The 17,516-nt window shown below is 40.8% G+C and overlaps 1 pseudogene; it reads left to right on the top strand.

Moving 5' to 3' along the window:
• The first annotated feature begins 10,903 nt into the window (after nucleotides 1–10,903).
• Nucleotides 10,904–12,123, top strand: LOC100592135 (annotated as a pseudogene).
• Nucleotides 12,124–17,516: the final 5,393 nt, after the last annotated feature.

Genomic DNA, 17,516 nt, shown 5'->3' with positions numbered 1-17,516 from the left:
AGATATATATAGATATATAGATATAGATATACACAAACACATATATATACACACACTATATATATACACACACACACATAGTGACAATTCTGAATATATATATAGTGTGTGTATGTGTGTGTGTGTGCATTCACAGAGCCAAACATGGGTCCCACATGCCTGAAAATTAGTTTTGAACTCTCCTATTCAAATTGCTTCCTAATGCAACATGGAAACAAGGATATATTTGAAAAGCAAAAAAGACTGGAAGAAAACTGTTACTAAAATATTAAGAATGGTTGTGTCTGGATGGAAGAATATAAAATGATATTCTTCCTATATTAATTTTATGTTATAAAATTTTTATGAGAATATATATTTTTTTAAATGAGGGACATTTAGATTTCTTAAATATAGAAAATCCAATAAGGGTAATATGTTCAGACCTTACCAAGTCTTGAATTTGGGAACTCTCTGGGGGAAAGGCCCTATAAAAAGTGATAAGGGTCATGTGCTTTTGGGGATCGGAAATGTCCAGGGAGGTGAAGATGTGCTGAAAGGGGTTGTAGCAAGACCACAAGGGTGTATTTGACATTTTGAAATAAATTTTCTGGAGTCAGTCCCTGGCTTTAGCGTCTTTATCTGTAAGGTGAAAGCACTGCATTAAATGATCATGAAGATAGTTTGTAATGTACAATAACCAGAGTTTTGTCAGCCTTTAGGGTCCTGGGAATTCTCAACTTCCTTTTATCCTCTCTTTTCTGTCTCTCTGTTTGGAATCTAGAAGGCAGTTCTAAGACCTTTAGATGAAAATCACAACCTTCCTAGTACAACAGCATCACAAGGGAATTTAGGGCTTACTCATAAGGATACTGTAGATCTAAATGAGGCACCCAGAGCTCATCGAGGCTATCTGTCTGCCTGCCCCTCAATAACAATGAGTCCCTATCATGACAACATCTATATTGCCACCCCTCACATGTCTGTGTAGGAGGGTATCACATAAAAGCTTCACGGTCACTTTTCAGATTTCAGAATCTAGGAAGATAAGAGAGGGTGGTGATGAAATCAGGGGCTCTGTAATTAATCAAACGTGAGTCTGAACCCCAACACTGCCTCTTCTCAGCTTTGTGATATTAAGGATGTTATTCAACCTCTCTGGTCCTCCATTTTCTCTCACTCAAAACATAGATACTGATACCTCACTTATAACTGTGTTGGAGATGTATTTAAGAAGACAAAGTGTTTGGCATATGGCCGGTGTTAGATATCTTCCCTCTTCCTCATAACTTAATTTCTTATTGGTTCCACAAAATCTCATTTTCTCTTGCCCTAACTTCAGGAGAAAGTGAGAAACAGCACATTGTTTCCCGGGGGCAAAATAGTTTTATTATTCTCAAATTCAAGCCCCATACATCAGTACCAACAATCAGAATTGACATCCAACTCCCAAAACTCCAAGAAACACCTGCCCCAGAGATCCTGATTTTTCCACTTCATTTCTTCTGTCTCTAAATTATCTACACCCACACACAAACACACACCCCCAACACACACACATCCCTCAATCATTTCCACTCTTCTCCAGCACAAGATTGGCTAAATATCCAAACATATGCCCTGATCTTTCACCACCAGCTAAATGTCTTTAGATGTTGCTACTTTGATTATAATCCCTGCCTTCTCTTCCTATTATCTCAGATGCCAACCCCATGAGACACATTAAATACATAATGCATTTTGACTTGCATCTGGGCTATGCTGTCTGGTGTGGGGAGGTTACAGCAGAAGCATATGCCTGCTTCTTAAAATTCAATTATTCAAATTCAATTTCTTCTCTTTCTCCCAGTCCTCACCAGCATGTAGCCCAGGACTTTTCATTAGATCACTCAAACACCAGAACTGGAGCCAGAAGTTTCTGGCTCCCACTTAATTTGATTCAGCAGATGTCCGCCATCGTTGTCGCTGTTACTTTGCACTGTTCTAGGCACTGAGGGTCCAAAGATGTAGAAGACAGAACAGCAACCCTTAATAAGTTCATGTCCTGGTAGATAGAGAAATGCATCTATATTTAACCCCAACAGTGTGTGACAAGAGCAATTTCAGCATAAAAGATAAAGCAATATGAGAGTGCAAAGGATAAAGCAATTAATTATTTCACTATGGGAGTAAGGAACCAGTTAGATAAGATCTCATAACTACAATATGGGTGGCAAAGCACCATATGCTCACCAGAAATGAAGATTAGAGTCAACCAAGGCAGAATTAGGGTGCCAAATATTGTTCTAAGCTCAGGTGGGGACTCCTGGGTTTAGTAAGAATAGAAAAACCACAAATTTCTTTTATTTCAGAAGAACTGCCCACCAGTAACTGATAACCTTTCCCAGCTCCACTCCCCAGCTCATGCTATTCCTTTTACCCCTGTATACATTGACCTCACCCCTCTTTACCATCTGAAACCCCATTCCCTTTGCCCCTGTATGCATTGACTTCACCCCCTCTTTACCATCTAAAACCCCATTTATCCTTTCACCAGTACCACCTTCTTTGTGGATTTCTCACCCCTGACAGAATTAATTGCACTTCCCATATCATTTTGGTTTCATTTTTGCTTTTTGCTATTTGTTCCCATAGCATTTTTGGGCTCAACTCTAGTACCATTCATTAGTGACTGCTTTATATTGTAGATTGTGTAATCTTGAGAATAGAAAACCTATTTTATTTGTATTTGTATTCTCTTGCAGTAACTCACAAGTGCTTAGCACATCATAGACACTAAATAAATGTTCTTTGCATTGAAAAGTCAGTGGCAAATATAAACCCAGTAGAAAATATATAATGAGATACTAAGTATGTTTTTGGCCAAATTACAATGGGGAGTATTCACTACTTTTCTGAGCTACAGAAACCTTTATCCAATTGCCTGTTCAAAATCCTCTTGGCTATCTCAAAGGTACCTCACACTGAACTCATTAATATCTCCCTGGGCACTCTCAATTGGTCCTTTTCCAGTCTTCCCTATTTGTGTGAAGAGCATCATGGTTCATGCAATTGTACTAAACAGAAACCTAGGGGTAGTTTTTGATAACTCTCTCCCTTTCCCATCATGTTATATCCTCTTAGTTTCGTTTCTCAAATGTCTTTCAATTTCCGTCTCTAAAGCCACTACCCTCTTGCAAGGGTCCATTGGCTCCCGCCTGGAATACTGTGACAGTCTTCACTGGTCTCCCTGCATTTCCCTCTGCACCTTGCAATCCATTCCAAAATACAAATAACATGCTACCTATACCTTTCAACCTTTTAATCACTTCCCACTGTTCCAGGGTAAAGAATGGAACCTCTCTACAGACGTTAAGACCTTGCATGGTCTTGTCTAGCAGCAGGCAAACTTTTTCCGTAAAGGGCGTAACAGCAAATATTGCAGGCTTTTGGGGTCAGGCAGCCTCTGTTGGAACTACTCACCTCTGCCATTGTAACTCAAAAGCAGCCATAGACAATACAGAAATAAATGAGCATGCCTGTATTCCAATGAGACTTTATTTATAAAAATAGACAGCAGGCTGGATTTAACCTGGTGGCCACAGTTTGTGGACCTCTGGCCTAATCCATGCCTCCAGCTTTGTTTCTCTCAACTTTCCCCTCTCCTCTCTGTGCTCCAACCACACTGGACTTTTGCTTCCATGATTTCACCCCTCCTGCCACAGGCCTTTGCTCAGGCTGGTCGTCTGTCTGTCACGCTTCCATTCTCCTTCTCCATTCCTTTACCACCTTAACTTCAACTTTTCCTTCAAGTTTCACCTAGCTGTGACCTCTTCAGGGGAACATGTCCTGACACTCCAACCAAGTGAAGATGCCAGCTCAATGCTCTAAAACCATTCCAGCCTTTCCCTTCACAGAACTCATTGCAATTTGTAAATACATAGGTATTTGTGGGGTTGTTTCAGTCTGACCTTTTCCACTCTACTGTCAGTTCCATAAAGTCAAGTCTTCATCATTTGGCCCAGTACCTTCCTGATACAGCACCTGATAAAGAGTAGGGATTGTTGATGAAAGAATAAATGGGTGAAAAAACACCAAAGACTGAATGCATGGATACAAAAAGAGGATAGATGAAGTACTGAATGTGGTTGCTGTATTAAGGTAGAAATTGGACATTGTTACCAACTTTCCCAGGAGAACCGTGTCACTATATCTCAAAATGCTTATAAATGTACATATCATTTGACTTAGCAATTCTACTTATTGGAATTTCCTTAAGGAAACAGCCATAGATGTATATAAAGATTTATATACAGGTATTTTCCTCATACCGTAATAACCAACCAATTGAAACACATTGTAAATCTTCTAAATGTCCAAAATGTTATAGAAAATAAGTTAAATAAATTCATCAGTTGAAGCCATTTACTATGCAGATGTTAGTAATAATCTTTTAAAATCATGTTTATGCAGCACAGAAGATTTTTAGGGCAGTTAAACTATTCTGTAAGATACTATAATGGTGGATATGTGTCATTATACATTCATTCAAACCCATAGAATGTACAGCACCAACAGTGAACTCTGATGTAAACTGTGGACATTGAGTGGCAATGATGTGTCAATGTAGGTTTACCAATTATAGCAAATTTACCACTCTAGTCGGGGGATATTAATAAGGGGGGAGGCTGTGTGTGTGTGAGGACAAGACATACATTGGAACTGTCTGTATCTTGCATTCAATTTTGCTGTAAACCTAAAATTTCTCTAAAAATAAAGTCTATTAAAACATATAATAAAAATAAAAATAAATCATATTTAATGATTTGAAAAAAGTGATCACAATATTTATCATTCAGTCAAGGCTGGCTATATAGTTCACAGGGCCCAGTGGAAAATGGAAATGAGGGGTCCCTAAACAGAAAAAAGTATCTTTCCTTTCTTCTGTGGTCTCTCATTTGACTTGACATAAAATTCTTAATTTGCTATTTAATGTTAAGTAAATAAAATTTAAAAATTTAATTTATTAGCATGAATTGTACCATTCATCTTTCTATTGTGTGGTGCAAGTTTAAAATGTAAATAAAACTACTTGTTTTTTAGAATCACCAAAATTATGCAATTTCTACTTTGAAGTTCTCATATACATATGTATTTCTCTCTTGCCAGAACATGGAAATGAGTTCACAGAGTAAACTCAACTGTTTTTATTTCACTTCTTGATGTACCCACAGTCTACCAGCACTCTCTACCTTTGACTTACTGAAGAGTAAGGAAGAACTGAGAGGAAAGGAATTACAGGTTGCCTTATTTTTCCTTCTGTGTCATCATTTCAAGTGCTTGGCTAGTACAGGGAGGTAACCTGTGTAAGAAAGGATATGATAAGTTTTCTTGGTCCTTCATGTTTCTTAAAACACCATTGTCTTCTCTCTGCATTAGAAGCAAGCTCTGGTTCAAGCGGAAAGCACAGTCCCTCAGGATGGTGAGCATTCAATTATAAATATAACATGCTTACCTCATGCTTGCTTTCAGTCTCACAAAGTCCCTTGCGTTGTGGACCCATCGGAATTCTGTGCTCATGGAGCACTGTGAACACTATATGCAAATGAGGCATCAAGAATATGAGCCACCCATATTGCATGCATCTCCTCCACTCCCATTGGACTTCACTTACAACACACAGGTTCAAAGATAAAATTAAGTATTTCATGATGGCAACAGCAGAGCATTAAACCAAGCACAGGCCACATGCTCATGAAGTCAGCCTGAGTTAAATGGAAAATAATACAGTTTGATTTCATTTTTGCTTTGAAAACACACACATAAACACACACACGAATGCACACAGGAAATTTTAAAGACTGGAAGGATATACACTGAAATATCAATATTAGCTATTTCCAGGTTTTATAAATGACTTCTATTTTTTTGCTTTGTGTTCTGCTATGCTTTCTGCAATAAACCTGTAGTAAACCTGTCTACTTGTAATAATAAAAAATAGTTTGTTTATAAGACTGTTGCTTGTGAAGCCATCCCTTTATGCAGTTACAATAAGAAGAATGTCAGATGGCCGAACAGGCCCTCCTCAACGTGCATCCTCAGGACAAGCCAATTTCATTTCATTTCACCACTTGGAAGCGCTCTTTTTCCCCAATCCCACCAGGATGGCGAGAGAGGGTGCCAGATGGTGGAGTGGCTTTGTAGTCCTTTTAAGATAGCTTCATCTATTGTTGGGACAGTTTAAGCACTCAAAATTATGTCATCTTCTAGTCTTTGCCAATAATGTTATCATTTGATATGGAAACGATGCATACCATTAAAATGGTAATTTGATTTTTAAATATGCTTCAGCAGCCAGCGTGCCCTGACTGAAGTATTTATCTTGTTTTTCCAAACCCTTTCTTCTTGAGCCACAGTAAGCGAGCTGCATGGAGTAAGTTCAAGTGTGTGATATATCTTCTTCATCCTTTTTTTTTTTTTTTTTTTTTTTTTTTTGATGAATGCGACAGGTTTGGCAAATATTCCTTCCCTAGAGGAAGCCAGGAAGTGAACTCTGGTTGTTCAGATTTTACTACCTTCCATACTGTCTTATTCATCAGGTATATCCAAGGCACCTCTCACAACTTGCAATATAGTAGATGCTCAGTAAATCTCTATTAAATGAACAAATGGTGTGGCTTGCATAAATGAATAAAGTCAGTAATTCACTTAGAAAGCCTACCTATCTAAAATTTCTCCATTACAGTCCCAGAGGCAGAACTGAATTTAATTAGAGACAACATAGAAAATGACATACTTGGTGGCATCTGAGCAATAGGGCCACTCAACTCAAAAATTTTCTACCAAGGTGCCTAGAATTCCACCAAAAGATATGCATTCCTTTGGGTTAAATCACTTCTGAAGTCTCCTTTTGAAATTCAAAATCCGCAGGAGAAAACACCGTATTAACCCTTTATTCTCCGGTACAGTTGAGTTTACCAGTTAACTAGTGTTTACTTAGGACACTAGAGAGCAAGGTTTGTGACTATATCTGGATGAGAAGGAGGGGTCAGGCATCCATGGTGGTGCTATACAAGGCAGATATATATATAGTCTAGGATAGCCAGAAAGTAGCACGAGAACTCTGTGGGGCTAGAAAAGAGAAAGGGGGAAGTTAATTAAGGAGCCATATGAAGAAAGAAAGGTGTTAAGGAAAAGGGAGATTAAGTGAATTTAAATAAATTTCACCTATTTAAAATTTTCCCTTGAGCTGGCTTTCCTTTCTATTAATTCCTTCTGGTGATGCCCCAATGCTGGCTAGCCATTCACAAAGCTCCCGGCCTTTTAAGTAAATGCATCCCATTTATTATATGTTTAGTGTCTGAAAGGGTTGGGGGAAGAGGTTGATAATGGGATGGTTAAAGGAATTAAGCACTTGTAGAGTTTTAACCTAGACCATCAAAATGCAGTCTTGATCGAGGCATTCAAAGTGGGTATTAAGTTCAAGATCTGACTCTGGAGATTTCCAGAATGAAACAAGAGGGAAAATGGGACAGCAGAGAACAGAACTAAATGAAATGGATTGGAATTGAAAGGAGTGGTGTTCAATTCTTACAAGGAGAATATAAAATTTCAGCCATGTCACTACCTCACAATCTCATCAGTTAGTTGAAAGAATTAAGTATCTTTGAGAATAAATCTTAGAGAAGAATCCATTTAAAAAAAAGAAGAAGATGAATTAGCTGTATAAAAGATTTAGGTTCAGGAAAATCTAGGTTATTAATGGAAGTTGGCCATGGGGAGATTAAATAATGTTCCTCTCCTTCAATCTGTGTTTGTTTAATGCAGAAATTGGCTGGGCAGCATTACTAAGGCTTCGTGATAAAGAGAAGTTTGAATTCCAAGAAGCATGTCACCTATCTTCTCCAGTCCATGTTCCTGCCAACCCTAGTTCAGCATCCAAAGTTGTGAGAGGTGAAAAAAAAAATGAAAAGTATAAAAACGTGATGTAATTTTCTTCCTCGTTTAATTATGAAAAGGTTGCTTTACTCTCCTTCCTTTCTATATTGTGAGCCTCTAGGGAGGAGTAAGACATTTTCAATCTGCTTACCCAAGTCATTATCAGAGTAGATTAGAGCTTGCAACCTTGCATGCAAATGGACCAACTTGACAAAAAAAAAAAAAAAAATTGGAATTTAGATAGCAACAAATAAACTGTATTAGAGGCTAATTTCGATGCTTTGCCCTTGTACTGATGGAGCTGAAACTAGGACAGAGTTATTGAGTTGTTTAGCTACATTCTCTCTCCTTTAGGCCTTATTATACACGACTCCTCTCTCTCAATCCTCATCTGCCCTCCATGCACAAACACACCTGTCCCAGCACAGATTCTCTGTCTACTTAAAGCTAACAGTTACCATCACCCCACAGATGTTACATGATCAAATAACTCTGCTTACGACTTCAGGGCACAGCCAGACACCACAGGGTACTTGCTGGAACAAGCCATCTCTTAGTCACATATTTCTCACCTGCATGCCTTTCAGAAAATACCCCAGGCATTTATTTTCCAGATGAATTATATCTGTCATTCTCACCAATTTCTTTCTATATCCCCTCAACTCTTGCCAACTCCTTGTCTACATCTCTGAAGACAGCTTGTAGCAAAAATGCACAGCCAGCAAAGTTTGCCTTTGGGCTGTCTTGTTTGTTCCTCCACCATGTCCCCATTCTTGGTGTCCTCTCAATCCTTCCAATCTACAAATATGGAACATCTTTTCCTTTTGTGTGTGTGTCCTCTTCAATTTCATTCATTGGTGTTTTATAGTTTTCATTCCAGAGATCTTTCACTTCTTCAGTTGTTTTTCCTATTTTTTTGTAGCTATTGTACATTAGCACACTTTCTGGGTTTCTTTTTCAGGTTGTTCACTGTTGGCCTATAAGAAGGCTATTGATTTTGTATGTTGATTTTGTATCCTGCAACTTTACTTAACTGTTTATCTGTTATGAGAGTTTTCTGATGAAGTCTTAAGGTTTTCCCATATAGAAGATCACATCATCTTCAAAGATGATTTGACTTTCTTATTTTTTATTTGAATGCCCTTTAGACTGAACATGACCAGTTGCAGTAAGTTTAAGCCAGTTTTCAACTGGCCAAAACTGGTTTTGCATAGCTATGACAGGCTACAACCAGTTTAGACTGGTTCTGACCATCTGTAATTGGTTTTCGCTGGTTTGGGCCAGCCTCAACTAGTTCATACCAGTTCTGCCAGGTTATGGCTGGTTCTGATAGGCTTAGACCAATTATACCTGGTCACAACTGATTTAGACTAGTTATGACTGCCACAGCCACTTTAGACTGGCTATGGCTGGCCTCAACCAGTTTTGTCCAGCTTTGTCTGCCTATACTTGGTTTACACCAGTTCAGACTGATTATGGCCAGTTCCAACCAAATCAGTCCTGTTTCAACTGGCCACAACCACGTTAGAACTTGTCTTACCAGGTGCAATTAGTTTAGTATCATACCAAACTGGGAAAACCTGAGATACTGGAAGAAGCCAAGAATGTCCACTTTCTCTACTTTTTTTCAACATAGTATGTAAATCCTAGCCAGAGCAGTTGGATAAGAAAAAGACATAAAGGGCATATAAACTGGAAATAATAAAGTCAAATTATTCTTGATTGAAGATTGTATTATCTCATATATGGACAAACCTAAAGACTCCATCAAAAACTCTCATAACAGATAAACAAATTCAGTAAAACTGCAAGATAAAAAATCGACATACAAAAATCAATAGCTTTCCTATATGCCAACAGTGAACACTCTGAAAAAGAAAACCAAGAAAGTGCCCTAGTGTACAATAGCTACGAAAAAGAAGTAGGAATCAACCAAAGAGGTAAAAAATCTCTAGAATGAAAACTATAATACACCAATGAAAGAAATTGAAGGGGACACACACAAAAAAGGGGAAAGATACTCCATGTTTACATATGGGAAGAATCAGTATTGTTAAATGTTCATATTACTCAAAGTGTTCTACAGATTCAGTGCAATCCTTATCAAAATATCAGTAATATTCCTCACAGAAATAGAAACAATAAACCTAAAACTAATACGGAGCCACAAAAGATCCATAATAGCCAAAGCATTCTTAAGTAAAAAGAACAAAGTTGGAGGAATCACACTACCAGACTTCAAAATGTACTATTAAGTTATAGTAGCCAACACAGCATGGTAGTGGCATAAAAAAATAAACATAGAGGTCCCGGCGCCACTCAGTCCAGACGGACCCCTCCACGGCCTGAACCGCCGGGACCTCCGGGCTCGGCCCAGCCCCTGCCTGCGCCTCCCCGCGCCGCCCTGCGCCCCGCCCGCGCGACCGGGCCGGGCAGCCAGGTGCGGCGGGTAGGGGATGCCGTGGGTGGGGCCCAAGGGAGCGGACGGGAGCACGGGGCGCGGGGCTGGACCCCCGGACACCCCATCCCGCGCCCCCGCTGCGTGTAGGCGCCGCGCAGCCCAGACCTGCGTCCTCCTGGACCCCGTGCGCTCGGCGCCGGTGGGGGCTTCTTAGGTGACCGCGGGGCGGGGGTCCCGGGCTGGGCCCTCCCGGCTGACAGCCGCGCCCGTGCCCCGCGCCGGACCGGGGGCCGAGGTCGGGGCCAGGGTTGGCCGGAGCGCGGAGGGTGGGGGAGGAGAGGCAGGCCGCCCGGCCTGCGGGTACCTGGTTCCAGCGCGCGCAGGAGGCTCGCAGAGGCGGCCGGAGGCCTAGTGACAGGCGCGCGGTGCGGACCCCGGAAGCCCACTTGTCAGACTTACCGGTCAGCTGGGCTGGCGCCGCCAGGGTCTGGGGTGGTCCCACGAGTCTGCACGTTGCTCCGGGACCCAGGGGCTGCTCCCAGAAAAATCATTTTTCTTCTGTGGGAGGGTGATCATTTATAGCATTGATTTCCCAGATCTGGTAACATGGCAAAAGTTGCCGGTCTAATTGAAGCCAACGGAGGACTCAAGGTCTTCATAGACCAGAACCTTAGTCCCGGAAAAGGCGTTGGTGTCCCCCGTGGCCGTTCGCCCCTCCATCGTCAACCCGCTGGGGAAGCAGCTCTTGCCGAAAATCTTTGGAGAGCCCAATGTCAACATTGTCCAGCAAGTGGTAACCGGTGCGCCTCGGAGACCAGCAGCGTCAAACACCCTCGCGGTAGGAAGCCCACAGACCGCCAGCACTCACTTTGCCTCTCGGAACCAGCCTTCCGACTCCTCACCTTGCTCTGCCGGGAAGCTCAACAGGAAAGGAGAGAAGAATGGCAAGGCCTGTGGCATTTCTCCAGGAAGGTCTGAGACAAGGTGCAGTGGAAAGGGACCACTTCATACCACGAAGTGGCGGACGAGCTGGTCGCGGAGTTCAGTGCTGCGGACAACCACATCTTACCAAGCGAGTCAGCTTATGATCCGAGGAACATCGACGGCGCGTCTACGATGCCTTAAACGTGCTGATGTCCATGAACATCTCCAAGGAGAAGACGGAGATGGAGTGAGTTGGTCTGCCCACCAACTCGGCTCAGGAATGTCACAACTTAGAGGTGGAAAGACAGAGGAGACTTGACAGAATAAAACAGAAAATTTCAATTTCAGGAACTTATCCGACAGCAAATTGCCTTCAAGAACCTGGTGAAGAGAGAAACCAGCACGCGGAGCGGCAGGGCAGCCGGCCAACGAGGCCCAGCTCGCTCATCCACCTGCCCTTCATCATCGTTAACACCAGCAAGAAGACCGTCATCGACTGCAGCATCTCCAACGACAAAGTCGAGTATCTGTTTAATTTTGACAACACATCTGAAATCTGCTGACATAGAAGTGCTGAAGCGGATGAGCATGGCTTGTGGGCTGGAGTCCGGCAGCTGCTCTGCCGAAGACCTTAAAATGGCCAGAAGTCTGGTCCCAAAGGCCCTGGAGCCGTACGTGACAGAAATGACTCAGGGAACTGTTGGAGGCGTGTTCATCACGACGGCACGTTCCATGTGTAATGGCAAGAAGCTCTCTGCCAGCGACCCGACCAACAGGGCGGATGAGATACTGGCCACAAGCTCCAACCTCAGTACAATGGCTCTGGGGTGGAGACCCCGGTGTCCTACGTTGGGAAGGATGATGAGGACGACGACTTCAACGAGAACAACAAGGACGACTGACGTCCTCTCCACTTCACATTCAGCTTCAGGAAAACGTTTAGGGAAAATAATTTTTTTTTTAATGTGGGTTTTCTGTTTCCTTTTGGCCTATTCCTAAGAAGATATTGGTAAGCCATTGAATTTAGATATGCACCTCCGATAAGCAAGGATTGGGAGGTGGGAGTAGGATGTGCTGTGGATGTATGTTTTGATACCAGTGTGCTGATGCCGAGCGTTTATTTACTTTTTAGGATTTTGTGTTTTCATTTTCTGTTTTTCTTTAAGTGCAGACTTAATTTTTGCCCCTTAACAGTTTTTGCTGAGTTTGCTGAAGAAATTGTATTTCATCCACCTACATGAAAATAAAACGCCCTCCTGTTGTGGATGGTGAGCACCGAATGCCGTTTATTTGTCGTGAGTTTCGACAGCACCCACGCTGGCTGATAGCGAGACTCTGCGGAGTTGTCCATTTGTTCAGTGGTACCGTGTCCAAGAGCCCCAAGCAAACAGCAGAATTCGACTTTCTAAACAATAAACACCATCAACCTTACTGACTTTATTCTCCCTTAAATTATACTGACTGTTGTGATTCCATCAAGTTTATACACACTTTTCTCTCCCTATTTTGCAGCAACAAATTGCAAAGTGCTTTTGTTTGTTTTTGTTTGGTTTGGTTAAAGCTTATCACCACGCTGGTGCGGCTATGGAGACTGGAAGGCTTGGAATGGTTTATTGCTTATGGTAAAATTTGCCTGATTTCTTACAGGCAGCGTTTGGAAACCTTTTATTATATAGTTGTTTACATACTTTCAAGTCTATCATTTAAAGACATGTACTGAAACAAATGTTGTATTTGTTTCATAAGCATCTTCCTGTAATCTATTATAAAATTGAAATTAAATATAGGGAATGTTTTAACAATTTTTAACTCAAAATTTGTCGTTTTTAATAGTTCTTTTTTTATAAAAAGAAAAAGGAATTTAAGGACAGGCAGTAGTCATTTAAAATTTATTCACAAAATCCATTAGCTGCACGGTTGCTATTAGCTGCCTGTTCTAAAAGGAGTCTTTTTATTGAAACAAACTTTTCTGTAATATTTTATGGAACATAAAGAGACTTTAATTGTTTGACTTGTTTAACTTGGCCCTGTTGGTTTTTATTAATGAAACATGCATGGGCATCTAAAGAAAGATTAAAAAAAAAATAGAGAACCCAGAAATAAATTCACAATTATACCGTTAACTCATTTTCAACAAAGGCATCAATAACATACATTGGGAAAAGATTAGTCTCTTTGATGAATAGTACTGGGAAAACTGGATATGCTTATGCAGAAGAATGAAACTAGACTCCTATTTCTTGCCATATAAACAAATCAAAATGGATTAAGGATGTAAATTCAAGACCTAAAACTATGAACTACTAGAATAAAACATTGGAGAAACACTCCAGAATATTGTTCTGGACACAGATTTCTGGAGTAAGACCTCAAAAACACAGGCAACAAAAGCAAATTTGAATCACATCAAGCAAAAAAGCTTCTGCACAGGGAAGAAACAACAAAGCCAGTTTCAGCTGCTTTAAACATAGAGCAAGGACTTGAGTAGCCAGCTCTACGAAAACAATTTATAAATATCCAAGAAGCACATGAAAATATGTTCAGCATCATTACTCACAAGGCATAGGCAAATCAAAACCACAATTCACAAAAGTTTATTTTTAATTTAAGGACCTCCAATAATCTATGGTTTGCTGTTCATCATGTGCTGCTACTGTTCTATGAACAGTCATGAGCAGTCAGCTCTGGACACTGCTGTTTACCCCTGGACACTGCCCATCATAACCAGTTGAAGCCAGACATAATGAGTCAAAACCAGGAAAAACTAGCTAAAAGCTAGTCTAAACTGGCCGAGATTGGCTTCAACCAGCTGTGACTGGCCCCAGCCTGTTTATAGCAGTTCTTTCTGGTCTAGGCTATTTCCAACTGATTTAGATAAGTTTTAACTGGCCACAAATGATTTAGACTGACTATAACTGGCTACAATCTGTTTAGGCTGGTTTCTTCTGGCCACAATTAGTTTGGATTGGTTATGACCAACCATGACATGTTTAGACAGATTGAACATGGAACAACTGGTTTAGGCTGGTTTATACCAGCCACAGTTAATTTTGGCCATTTCTGACTGGTCTTGGTCTGTTACAAATGGTTTAGACCAGTTTTGACTGTCCCAAACCAGTTTGGACCTATTATGACCAGCCACAACTGGTTTAGACTGGTTTTAATAGGGTATAACTGGTTTAGGCCAATTTTCAGTGGCCACAGTTTGTTTCTGTGTTTCTCACTGGTTGTGGTTTTTTACAACCAGTTTTGACTGATTTCAATAGGCCACAAAGAGTTCAAACCAGTTCTGACTGGCTGCAGACAATTTAAGCTGCAGACAATTTAAGTAGCTGGACACAACTTATTTTAATTGGCCACAACTGTTTTAGAACACCTGTGCCCAGCCTCAGTTTTGACTCATTACTCATTTTGACCAGCTGCAATTGGTTTATGCCTATTCTGACTGGTCATGGCTGATTCTGACCAGTTTAGACTAGTTTCAACCAGTTTAGGCTGCCTCTGATCAGCTGCAATTGGTTTTGGCTGATTTTGACCTGCCATAATTTGCCTGAACCAGCTATGATTGGCTGTGACTGGTTTAAACCCTGCCTAGACCATCCACAACCAGTTTTTGTGGGTTTCAATCAGTCATTGATGATTCTAACCAATTTTAACTGGCCACAACTGCTTTCAACCAATTTTGACCAGCTGCAAAATATTGATGCTGTTTTCGGCTAGGCTCAACTGTGACTTGTTACAAACAGTTTAAACTGGTTCTGATTGGTCATGGCAGGCTCTTACCATTTTGACTGGTTATAACTAGCCACAAATGGTTTAGACCAGTTCTGACTGGCTGCAGCTGGTTTAGGCCAGTATTAAGTGGCCCACAACACCAGTTTCTAATGGTTATTAAAAGGCATGACCAGTTTAGAGTGGTTTGAACTGGGCACAACAGATTTATGCTGGTTCTGATGCATTACTGCCTGTTACAATTTGTTTTGACCAATTGTAATGGGTCACAGCTGGTTTACACTGGCTATGGCCGAACCTAACTGGTTTCAACTGATTTTGACCAGCTGCAATCAATCTATGCTGGTTCTGACTAGTCATGGATGGTCTCGATCAATTTGGAGTAGTTTCAGCTGATTGCAATCAGTTTAAATTTAGGCTGTGATGGCCCAACTAGTTTAGGCCAGTATTGACTGGCCACAGCTGGTTTGGATTGGCCTTTTCAAAACCTGATCTGGAAAGGACCCATGCTGGTTAATTATTCATTAGTGTAATTGCTTTTATCTCAGACATTTGGGTTTTAAGCCCAATGGGAAGTCTTCCCTTTGTACCCTCAAGGACCCTTCTAGTGCTAGTGATGGGATGGAGAGGAGAGGTTCTCTGGGACTCTGAATTATACCTCACTGGGTAAGTTTCTCCAGATACGGTGTGAGGACCCTGAGCATCAAAATCACCTAACACACTGATTAAATAAGCAGCTGGACTGCTTCTCCCCCGCCAACCCCCAAACACTACTGAATAGGACTTGTTGGGGTGAGCACAGAAATCCTTCATTTACTAAAACCTCCTGATGATACTGAAGCCCAATAAGGTCTGTAAACTTATCCTGGGACAATCAGTGTAAAACACTGTGCTTGCCTAGCTCTTTAACTCCCTTCTTGGTTACCCAGCCCTATTTCCATATTTTCCAAATGTGAAATTGTCCCAGAGCCACTGTGTGACTTACCAAAGATCACACAATTGGTTAGCACAAGAGAGAGCATTGGAAAGCAAGCTTTCAGATTCCAAAACCAGGATTTTGCACCTCAAACTTAGTTTAGGGAGAGTGACATAAACCAAGAGGGTATTTATAATAAAATGACTGTCGAAACTGCCTAAACACAGAACTATATCTTTCAAACATGCTTCAAATTATCATTTAGCACATGTCCAAATGACCAGAAAAATTTCTTAGACCTCACGTGGAGACTTCAGGCAGATATTCTAACTTTCCATGAAGTATTGAGAAACTCTGCAAAATCCCTTCATTCCCTGCTACTATTCCTGTGATTGAGCACATCACATCAGGGCTACATCTCTGAGCCTCTTAATATTAGAAATCCCTTTACTGTTACCTATATGATAGCATTTAGTTGGGACAGTGGAATTTGAATGTAATCAAGACCAGAAAAAGAAGCAACATGGGCTGCCTTGGTAAAGAAGTCAAGATTATGGACTTCAAAGTTCCTGAAAGAGATTGTTTCAAGCCAGAAGAGGCCACGATGAACTACAGGAGTAGAAAAAGATTTTGGAAACAAAGATTATGTCAGTGATGACTACAAAGGTTGTGCTTATGACGATTTCTGATCATCATAAATGGGGATGACCTATTTATAGACAACAGGATGCTAACTTCTGCTGGTAAGAAGAGTTCAATCCCCTTTTGAGTCTGACTTGCTTGACCTAACCCATCTAAGACACTGCACAGGAACTTTCAATAACTATGATTCAAGGCTATATATTTTAACTTTGGATCTTCCAACTTTTAGAAAGTCTGTTCTTTTATGGTACTGAAACCAGAAGTGATCCACTGGAGAAAAATAGAAAACAAGGACAGGAGAGCAGAAACTAAATCAATTAAAACTCATAGGGTTGAGTTGAGAAAAGGAAAAGGCCATTTCATTTACTCAATGAGAAATTGTATTGAGGAGTAGGTTTGGGGATTTGGTTTTTGTTTTCTGTACCATGCAGAGAGCATTTTCCACCCCCAAAAGATTTTACTCCTTGCGAATTCTAATCAGTCCCCAAAGGACAATTTTCTTTGACTAAATAAGGTTTCTCAGTTGTAATGAACTGTAAAAGAGACTTATAAACTCTTCCTCACTTATAAAACCATCACAGATGAAAAACAATTAGAAGAATCTTGCTTTTTTAGCCTGCAGAAAGTGGAGCAAGAATCTCCAACCTGGGGCAGGTTTTAAAGTCCAACTCAGGAATATTGGGCTTCAAGGTCTCAGGAAAGATTGAGGTCAGACAGGATGGATGCCTCATCAATGTTCTTCCTGCATGTGAGAGATTCCAGCCTAGCCCATGAACCCTTGAGAAAGAACTCCGAATCACTAAAGCACCTCTCATTTGAAGAATATGTGTTCTGTGAGATAATATTAACTTGCCAAATCTGCCTTTCCAAAGGAAGAAACGTGACCCACTTATAAATGTTGAGTTAGAAACTCCATGCAGAATTAAGTGACCTCTGGAAGTTGTCTACCAGAGTGCGGGTTCTACAGATATTTCTTCAAAGACTAAAAAGGCTTATTTCTCTTCA

This window comes from Nomascus leucogenys, chromosome 5, assembly GCF_006542625.1.
Source record: "Nomascus leucogenys isolate Asia chromosome 5, Asia_NLE_v1, whole genome shotgun sequence".
Classification (NCBI taxonomy): domain Eukaryota; kingdom Metazoa; phylum Chordata; class Mammalia; order Primates; family Hylobatidae; genus Nomascus; species Nomascus leucogenys.
This window is presented reverse-complemented; position numbering and strand designations above follow the sequence as displayed.